At 37.0% G+C, this 9,673-nt stretch overlaps 1 protein-coding gene across 3 annotated transcripts in view; it reads left to right on the forward strand.

Annotated features, from left to right (window-relative positions):
* The window catches only part of chrm3a (cholinergic receptor, muscarinic 3a), a 97,637-nt gene that overhangs the window by 55,845 nt on the left and 32,119 nt on the right, over positions 1 to 9,673 (forward strand). Inside the window, exon 1 of one of the 3 annotated variants that reach the window (XM_014001151.1) lies at positions 4,934 to 5,163. The exons of the other annotated variants lie outside the window; for them this stretch is intronic. The gene's annotated coding sequence lies outside the window, so the exon portion shown is untranslated. Of the gene's footprint in view, positions 1 to 4,933; positions 5,164 to 9,673 lie in introns of those variants that run through there. 3 annotated transcript variants of the gene reach the window in all.

The raw sequence follows: 9,673 nt of genomic DNA on the forward strand, positions 1-9,673 counted from the left end.
GCCTTAACACCTTGACAATTTTTAACTATTTTTAGAATTTAAAAAAAAACATTTTTTTCATGACAATGTTGGATTTTAATTAGAATTTTGCATTACTGACATTCAGTGTCTTGCATGTCATTATTTTGTAGGTTAGCTAAATGGGAACTGACCATCTTTGGTAAAATTGGATACAAAATACTGAATAATAATTAAATCATAGATGATGTGGAAAGGTTCAGGTAGTCAACAAGGAGCAAATAAGAAAAAATATTGAGGTCAGGGCCCAAAAAGATGATCTGCTCTACATTTAAAAATGTTATACTAATCAATTACCCATAGGCATCAGTAAATACTAAAAGATAACAAAATATTCCTTATATAAATTGAAAATCACTTGCTCAAATAATATTAATATTTGAAGTTATTCAACTGGCAAATTAAACCATAATCACACCTTCTTTATGAATAGCAAAGGGTTTGAGGTTTTCAATCCTTTTTTAAATCTTTTTCAGCCGTTGTGCTTTTGTTGTCAGATTTGTAGCCCTATTCAGACAATGAGGTTTTAATGGGCTGTCGCTTGTATTGTGTAATTGATTGTTKATGTCTCAAGGACATTGGAGTCTAGCTGCCTTTTGTCCATCAGCCATGCTTATTGCACACCAGTGTGATTTGTGTGCTGCTATAATGCTCACGGTCATTTCCTCAGTGAATCATTGGAGCCAGGAATGCYACTCCGCCCTGCAATTAATGATACTATTGATTCAACGTATCCCCCTTTTGGCAGAAAGAAAAAAAAAATATCTCTGAGGGGTTGTTCTTCCCTGAGGGTCTTAGTGTTAATCACAGATTTCTTGAGCTTAACGCTCTCAGTTCATTTTGTTTCTTCGGGGTCAAAAGCACCAGAGCTTCAGGTAAATTAGCCTAACACACTCCATACCAAGAGTCCACGGAACAATTAATGAGCAATTGGACACTGTTGGGTTATTAGTAAAAGCTAACACCRTGTTAAAGGATTTTTATGCCGATGYCAAACATGTCTGCTTTTCAACATTTATTTCACTCAGTCAGACTGAGTTYATTTTAAGTTTGCTGGGGTCTGAATATTCATGATCAGTTCACAGTACTTCGTAAGTTCTGATTCTGTGAAATTCAGCTTATTCTGAAGTGCTCACATGGGCGAGTTGAAAGATTATAACAATGCGAAGGATTATTTCTCAACCCAGTTTATATTAGAGACCCGTCTTTGACATTTCCCATAATATTTTCCCTTCTGTTACTTTGAGAAATGGCAGCAGGTGAAAAAAAAGATTGTTTTCCTCAACCTGTCCTCAGTCGCTCTGTTCCGTCTGTTGTCTTACTTCCCATGTCCTATTGTGTGTCCCTTTTTGTCAGATATACAGATGCACTTGGATCCCCACTTTCAAATTCACATAGCTGACAGATGGCACACAAGCCATTCCATCAGCATTATCAGGCCAGTGAGTGCAATATTGGTCCGAATCCAGAACTATAGGACATAAAATCTACCAGCATTGCAGATGAAAATGCTATTCATAGAAAAAGTAAAAGCCTTCTGAATGTGACAGAATGTGCTATAGGAGGAAAGCTAAAGTTTTGAAAGACATGTCGTTTATATAAAAAAACTGGTATATTTCCATTATTTGGGCATGAAACAAACTCTGAATGTACTCTGAATTGGTTTGCTGTGACTTCTGTTTTTTTAAGTGTGCATACTGTAAGAAGATGTGATTGTTTAGATATCTTACAACTACAAAATTTAAATATACATAATAATTACATTCCTATAGATTCACATCTTTCTCTTTTCTGCTGCTGATCTTTGTTATATTGACCCTTTGCAAAATAAGAAATCTCTTTTCAACTAAACCTGTGCCACWGAACAATGGGCCTCATGCAAGAACCGTTCGTACGAACAGATTTGTTCTTAAGTTGTGCATACAAGTGATTCAGGAGAATTTGTGGCATTCACCAATTTTCTCATATTCTAAGATTTTTTTCAGATACGAACAAAATTCACGAGTGGTCCAGACCTGTCGTATATTTTACGAGCAGTCAGTCTGCTGTTATCTAGACAGATTTTTCTCATTAATAACTTTATATTTCATTAGTTTGAAGATATTTTGAGTTGAAAATAAATCTCATGCCATAATTATGTTGACAATAGGTTATTCTGTTTGAAATGGAATTAGATTTTTAATGTAACTAACAACATAAATTGATTAGATTAAATTAAATTGGCAATTAATGCTGTTGTATAACACTACAATATTATTATGACGATTGCAAACTAAAAACCAACTTAAATTATGCATTAATTGAAGTTTGGAGACATTTTAAAACGCTTTTTTTCAGAAACGCATCTGACACTTGCAACAGTCGGGAGTGGGGAGACAGCCAGGCGGGGGTGGTGGCAGTGGTGGTGGTGGGGGTTTGTAGCGGTGCACGACTGCTCTTCTTCTGAATAAATGAAAACTATATTACACCGTTGTTTACACTTAAATAAAAAAAATTGACCAAAGAAAAACTGGAGCAGGACTAGAGAGAGATGGATATGATTTAGATTTTTATTTCTGTGACTGTATACGACCTACAGGAGACACAACATTAACAGCACTCGTCACTTCATTCCTTGGGTTTAGCAGGTCTGACGCTGCTAAAAATGACAGAATTTTTTTTCTGGATCTCTGAGAGTAGGACTTCAATCTCCAAACTCATAAAGTTCTTCTTTTTTTACTTTGCAATGTCATTTATGAATGGACACTTCCTGGTATGTGGGGCAGGAAACATAACCTTAAATTGTGTTTTTGGGGTGGTAGATTATGCTAATTTCCTCTCCTTGTGCACGAGCACCTGATCCGTATTCATCAGTTTATGCTCCTCATTTACACTCTTTTCCTGAAGATAGAAGAGTTTGTTGAATCTGACGTGACATGTTCGTACGAACCCTTCGTACGAACAAAAGTAAGAGAAATTTAGGATAAGAATATGAACATGTTATTTCATGAGACCCAATGAGCCTTGATCTGAAGTGAATTCTGACAGGCACTTCTGTGTGTAGCCTCTGACCAAGAGACATACTGTACCAGGGACATGGTGTTACTGACAATGCAAAAAAGCTACTAACTCAGGGCTCTGAATGACTCATGTCTTTATTGTCTTTGTGAAGTCACAGGAGGGATGAACATAAAAACAACAGAATAAAGCTGTATGGCTGTTCCCAAATTCAAGGGCTGCATCCTTCGAATGCAGAATTTGAAGGCTGATAACGTTGCAGCGATGMACCGAAGGCTGTCCAAATCCACAGGTTCCTCCAACTGCGGTCCACAAATGTGTCCTCCATTTCCCCCAGTTTAAGGGATGTGTCCAGTGTATCTGTCTCAGCCCACGTCAGGGTTAGGGCGGGAATAAAGCAGAAGGATAGAATGTTCAAATTCACAGCCACTTTTGGTCTTTGTGGTCGACAACGGACCCAACCCATTAGACCAGGTGAGCCATTTCCTTCGAAGGACACAGCCCCTGAATTTGGACACAACCTATATGTACAGCTGTGAAGAAGTGTATTATTGAGTATTTGAGTAACTGATACTAAAAGATCTTTCAGGACAGCTACAATCTAAACTTTATGTTTTGGTGTGACAAAGTCCAGCATAAGACAAGAAGACTTCATGTTAAAGAGTGAAGGTGATAATAGTAAGGCAGAACAGATAAAGGGAAGAGGTAAAATTCAGAAACGACTTCAAACAATGAGAAAACAGTAGTGTTGAAGGAAATGTAGCTGTTTACTGTCCATGTCAATTTTGCAAACTGATTTAATGGGTATGCATTTTGAAAGTGACAGCTGTTTGTTCAATTTTTGGTCTTTTCGTGACAAAACACCATGCCATGCCGGATACATTAGAACAGATGGCGCCAACAATAGAACCCTATTTAACGACTGCACTTCTGCTGGAAATAATTGGATTTTGTCACAGCTCGACATAACTGCACTGTGACGTGCCTGACAGGTCTGTTTTCTCCCCGCTGCTCTGGGGTCATTTCTCTGACACTTTACATAATGCTGCCAGATTCTGAATCTGACTCAGATAACCAGAAATCGGACTTATTACACACAGATGACATGGCCAGTACACAATCTAACTCAACATTAATAAGACAAGACAAGATTCRTTACAAAATGAAGATTGATATGATCAGTAAATGTCCTTTTGTGCACACTGATCTGTTACACAACAACGTCTCCTGTGTGCTAACGCAATCAAATCATCAGGACGGTCATTTAACCAACACCTGACCTAGTATCTAAAGATAGCATACTATTTGTTTGTCCACAAACATATTACAGACCACAGCACTGTTTAATTTCACCAAATTCAATTCCCCTGAAGTGGCTAAGTCAAGAAGAAGGCCATAAAGTATGATGCTACTCTCACCGGCCGGAAATCTGACTTCCAAATGGCTGCTTGGATAATATAAGATTTGCAGCAATAAATGTCTGGCATGGCAGCATTTCATTATATGAGGCACTTGGGTTATAATTTGCATTCTGTTGTCTCACCTCCCACATTTGGAACTCTATTTCATCCCTCACAYGAGACATTATATAGGCTTTTCCTTTGTGTCTTAAATGTATGCAAACCTCACGCTGATTTTATTAGAATTAATCAGCAAAGATGTGATTATGCACTATGTAGCAATCACCATCCGCAGAGCCAACGTGTAACTGTCAGAACTGTGAGCRAAGACTGAAGGAGGCACTTGTGTTGTGCTATTAGGTGGATTACTTCTAAACACTGCACGCTTGTTTATTGCCACATCGACTCGAGACTGCTTATCATCCTAGCTTTCAGAATGGATTTCTTTTTACTTTTAAAAATAGCTTCCAAGCTGCTTTCGAGTGGTGTCAGTTTGTATTTGAAGTCTAAAKGTACTCTTTTTTTAGGAAAGCCCCCCTATTCTCCTGAGTGAAACCTGGCACAGTGAGCTTGTGATATTCACGACTTAGCTGTCTCTCTTTGGGAGATAACCTCTTTGAGCGATCAGGAAGCCAGATAAAAAACTTTCCTGTTAAAGGTGTTTCTGTAGGTACATGGGTGTAATGCTAAGCTGCTGGGAAGCCCGTCTCCTCATCGATCAGCTTCCTGTGACTTGAAGATAGTGCTGGTAAGTTTATTGACATGGGCATCCTGTGATACATGCCTATGATAGCTACTGATGGGAGAATTTAGCTTATTTTTATTTATCCTTCACAGCATTTCCTCTGTCCGTTATATGATATCTCACCAGCACTCTATTTTGCTTACATTATGCTGAAAWCCTAGGAAGCTATTTAAATATATTGCACATTCATAGTCTTGTCTTTTAGTTTTACAAGGCTTTTACTGATTTCATACCCTGTCATAGCTGACATGTTTTGTAAAAAAGATAATAATTCTGAAGAGCGCTTGCCAAAGTCTCTAATGTCAAACAACGGCCCACCATGCATTTTGATGTGGACCACTTGTCATTCATCTAAGGTGTCAAGGGTTTGATGGGCTGCTAAAATGATCACCTTCGCTAAGTAATGAGCCCACGAAGGACACTGTAATTCTGACGACCGTCCCCCGTCGTGCAATTAAATTTCAGGTTTGAAAAGCTATCGTAATGACCTTTTATTTTTCGCCTTATTTGTATTTAGAATACGTGCTGGCACTTCTAACAAGCTGTCTGGACGGTTCGGTGTTTCTTCCCTGTTCAACCCTTTTGAGTATGCTACCATATTGATTATAAACACATGAGAGCAACATTGGTGATTTTTTTTCTTCTTCTTTTGGTTTGCCTCGACACTTTGAAGATGGCATCTCCATGTGTCAATCAAGGCCCTTTTTCATTCTCTTCTAATGATGATATATTATTTTTCTGAGCTTGAATTTTAACTGAATTATTCCAACAGATGGCTTTAAAATGAGTTGTAGGAGTGACATTAACACAAAGCAGTTGAATATTTTGCTTGATGAAGTGAGTCTCACAGTTCTATTATTCAGCTTMTGTAGCCAGAGGAAAGGGTGTCATTTCTTTTGGATATTACAGTCTGGGACTTTTCATCTTAGGAGCAGTTCTGCCAGATCTCATAACATTATTTTGAAGTTCCTGATGTTTAAAAAGAAGTTAGCATTGAAAGGCCTTTTCTGCACACAAGATGATAAAATGCATTTTTTCTGAAAGTTTTCATTGATGAAATTTAGGGTTTATTATGTCATACTTAATGAAATTCAAGAGTTAATGGTTTACACTGATAAAAGGATAAAATTTATGTTATGTATGAAACATTTTTTTTCTCTTTTGGCTTGCCCTTTTTTGCAGTYAGCTGTCATTTAAATTTACTGTTAAACTCTGAATTATTCTGAGTTTTAAACCTTTTGATTTGTTTTGTGTAAAGTAACTTGGGTTGGCTCCCAAATGTACAACAGCCAGTGATAACACAAAACAAACAAATGTGCATGTTGTCTTGTTTTTAGCTTTCTAAAAACAATTTATTTGTCTTGGCAGACGTCTATAAAGTACTTGAAAAAATTAACTAAGTAAAAATGAAAATACCTTACCAGAAAATGACTTGGGTAAAATTCAATTTCACTGATGAGAAAAGTGCTCAGGTAAAAGTCATAAAACGGTTCTCAAAAATTGGGAAAGTAAAAGTATTTTTAAACAGTCTCTAAGAAATAAACTGTTGAATTTACTTACTCAGTATTTACTCTACTAGGTTTAGTGGGAGCAGTTGACATGACTTGGTTGAGTAAATTCAACACTTCATTTTTAGAGCACAAAAACCACTCTTCTCACGATGAGTTCAGACATGTGAGTGTTCAGTTTTAAAGTAACATAGGTTTTAAATTTATCAAAATAAAAGTAAAAGTAATGATTTTTTAAAAATACTTGGTAAAATTGCAAATCCTTAAAAATATTTAAGTACTGTAACAAAGTAAATGTACTTAGTTACTAAACCTCAGTGACTTGGTGTGTGTGTGTGTGGGGGGGGGGTCTGTTTTGCAGTAATGTTACTTGTGCAGTAGTTAAGCATTTTCCTGCTCTGCCTGATTTTCCCTGATCAGGATGATAGCCAATCATCATTTAGTGTGCTATGTAAGACAATGACAACTAGTATTGCTACCATATTCTGATGAAGGGTATATGTCCTTGTACTTGAGTGAGTATCTGAATATGCAACATGCTTTATTTTGTCCAGAGAGAACAGATACAGATGATGAAAGCAAAATAATATTAGGCAACACAGTATTTTTAGCTGATCAACACAGACAGTTTAGTGAAAAATGGGAATATAACATCCTTGAATAAAGACAATGAAAAAATTGTAGGTGATATATTTATTAAACGTGACTAAATTTACCCTCCATTCAAAAGCTTTGCTTTAAAGGGCCAATATTATGTGTTTCTCAAGCATATATTTAAATACTATACCATAATAAAGTATCTATGTCACATTTAGCTGTTATCAAAATGCTGTTTTTATGTTTAAATAGAAAATAAACTTTTCTTCTCATCACTTCCTCTTTTAAATGCCATGAAATTGTCCTCTGTCTCTTTAAGAACCACCTACCACTTCCATTTTGCCCATTTCAATGCGCGGGGGTGTCGCGCTCGCGGAGGGGGTGGGGGGCTGCTGCCATGATGCAGTTTACTTGGCATCTGAAAATGAAAATACAGCTTCACTGAGTGAGAACTAATGTTGAGAGTTCAGCAGACAGTTAGGTTTCACTTTCACTTTCACCTGAGAGCCTGCAGGAGTCATGGGCGGGGTGTGTGGGGTGGGGGAGAGTGGGTGCGCTCTGCCATGAGGAAGTTCGGCTTAAAGGCACGTCCCAGGGGCGTTTCTGATCCCCACCTGTCGTTTTGCTCCTCGGCATGGCTGCCTAAAAACGCTGCAGGATTTCTCAAACATGCATGAATGAGTCAGAGCAAGGCTTTGGGCATGTTTTTTTATGAGAGTATAACATTATAACATGATATAAAACTCAAAAAAGTTCATTTTACATGATATTGCCCCTTTAAGTCTACTAGACTTCCCCCTAGTGGTATCCTTGAACACRGGGTCTAGTGTATGGGTAAATGTGAACTAAGTTTGTCAATAATTGCTCCTCTTGTTAGTGAGTTMAAAGTTTGTCTGTCCAACACATGCAAAATGTGCTCATGAAGAAGAAGACAAAAATGTGTTCTAACTTTTCAGTACACTGCTTAGCTAACTTGCATCATGTCTCAGTGGTTAACTGATAAAACATCCTGTAAATGATCTCCACAACTGTCATCTGTTCCTGGTGGAAACATTGTAGTTCATGCAGAGCTATGAYCAGTAAATTCAAAGGAATGAGAAAGAAAGGATAAGACAGACTTGTGGACATTTCTATCAGTTCTAAGCTCCTTTTCAGAATCAACGCCTCTGCTTATTTTTGAAATAGGGCCAGAAAGAAAAAAAAAGAAGGAAAACAACATTTCAGATGTGCTCTACTGCTTAAAAGCATGGGCTTTTGGAACTTAGACAAATCTGGATGTTGGGCAAATGTGACAGTGTTTTGGACAAAAACTTTGCCAGGAGTTGCTGTGGTTTAATCTTCCCTAAATCCAACAAAAAATAACCAGTTTRTCTCTTCTCAACAGCAGAGAAATTATATGCTGCACAGGGGGTGTGCTTCTTTGAACAGACCTTTTTGTACTATGAAATTTAAATTTACAACCCGTAGAAATTTTATTTTACTTTTTAAAAACACACAACTCCAGACAATAATGTGCTGRTGCTTTACATGTAACAGTGACACTTCATAATAACTATACAGTATTTATAGGGGTGCAACAATACATGTACCCGTATCGAACCATACCGAACAGTGGTTTAGGTTCAATACACACTTGTATCAAACAATAGAGATTTTTAAAATTTACTTCATCAGCTTGTCTTCTGAAGATGCTCTGTGTTAAAAGATCAGTGGATCTGTGTTCGACTACTCCACCTAAGCTGCATTTTTGAGCGCAGATCCACTGAGAAACTTGCTGTTTCAGCAACATTTAATTTAAAAACTGTACTTTTGAGGTTAAACAAATGTTCAGAATTATTTAAATAAATTGCAAGTTAAAAGGGGCATGGAAATGTATCTTTTTTGTATTGAAAAACTATCGAACCGCGAGACTAAAGTATCGAACCGAACCGAATCGTGAATTTTCTGTATCGTTGCACCCATAATTATTTAGCATTACTTAATCATTACTAAATGGTTAGTTAACCTTGAAAACATTAAGTAAGGATGATTTATATCTAATAAGCTATACGTTAACATATTTATTAATGCGGTACCCATTAAGGCTAATTACTTCCAAAACCAATATACTCTTTGTTTATTGATGCTTAATAACACATGAATTAACTATTCTATATACTGTTGAATGTCATATAAATGTACTTTCACACCATTTGTTAAGCATGTATTAATGAATGAGTCATGCTTAATCAACAGTTTCAAGGTTAACTAACCATCTAATAATGTAAGGTAGATAAGGGGTGTGCTTTTTAGGGGTGCCACCGAGCCATTGGTTCAGATATGTTGACAACAACTGGGTTAAAATTAAAGCCCAGGAAGTCCAACATTTCACTGATCACATCAACTCTGTGGATGAATATATACAGTGG

This window comes from Austrofundulus limnaeus, unplaced genomic scaffold, assembly GCF_001266775.1.
Source record: "Austrofundulus limnaeus strain Quisiro unplaced genomic scaffold, Austrofundulus_limnaeus-1.0 Scaffold0, whole genome shotgun sequence".
NCBI lineage: Eukaryota > Metazoa > Chordata > Actinopteri > Cyprinodontiformes > Rivulidae > Austrofundulus > Austrofundulus limnaeus.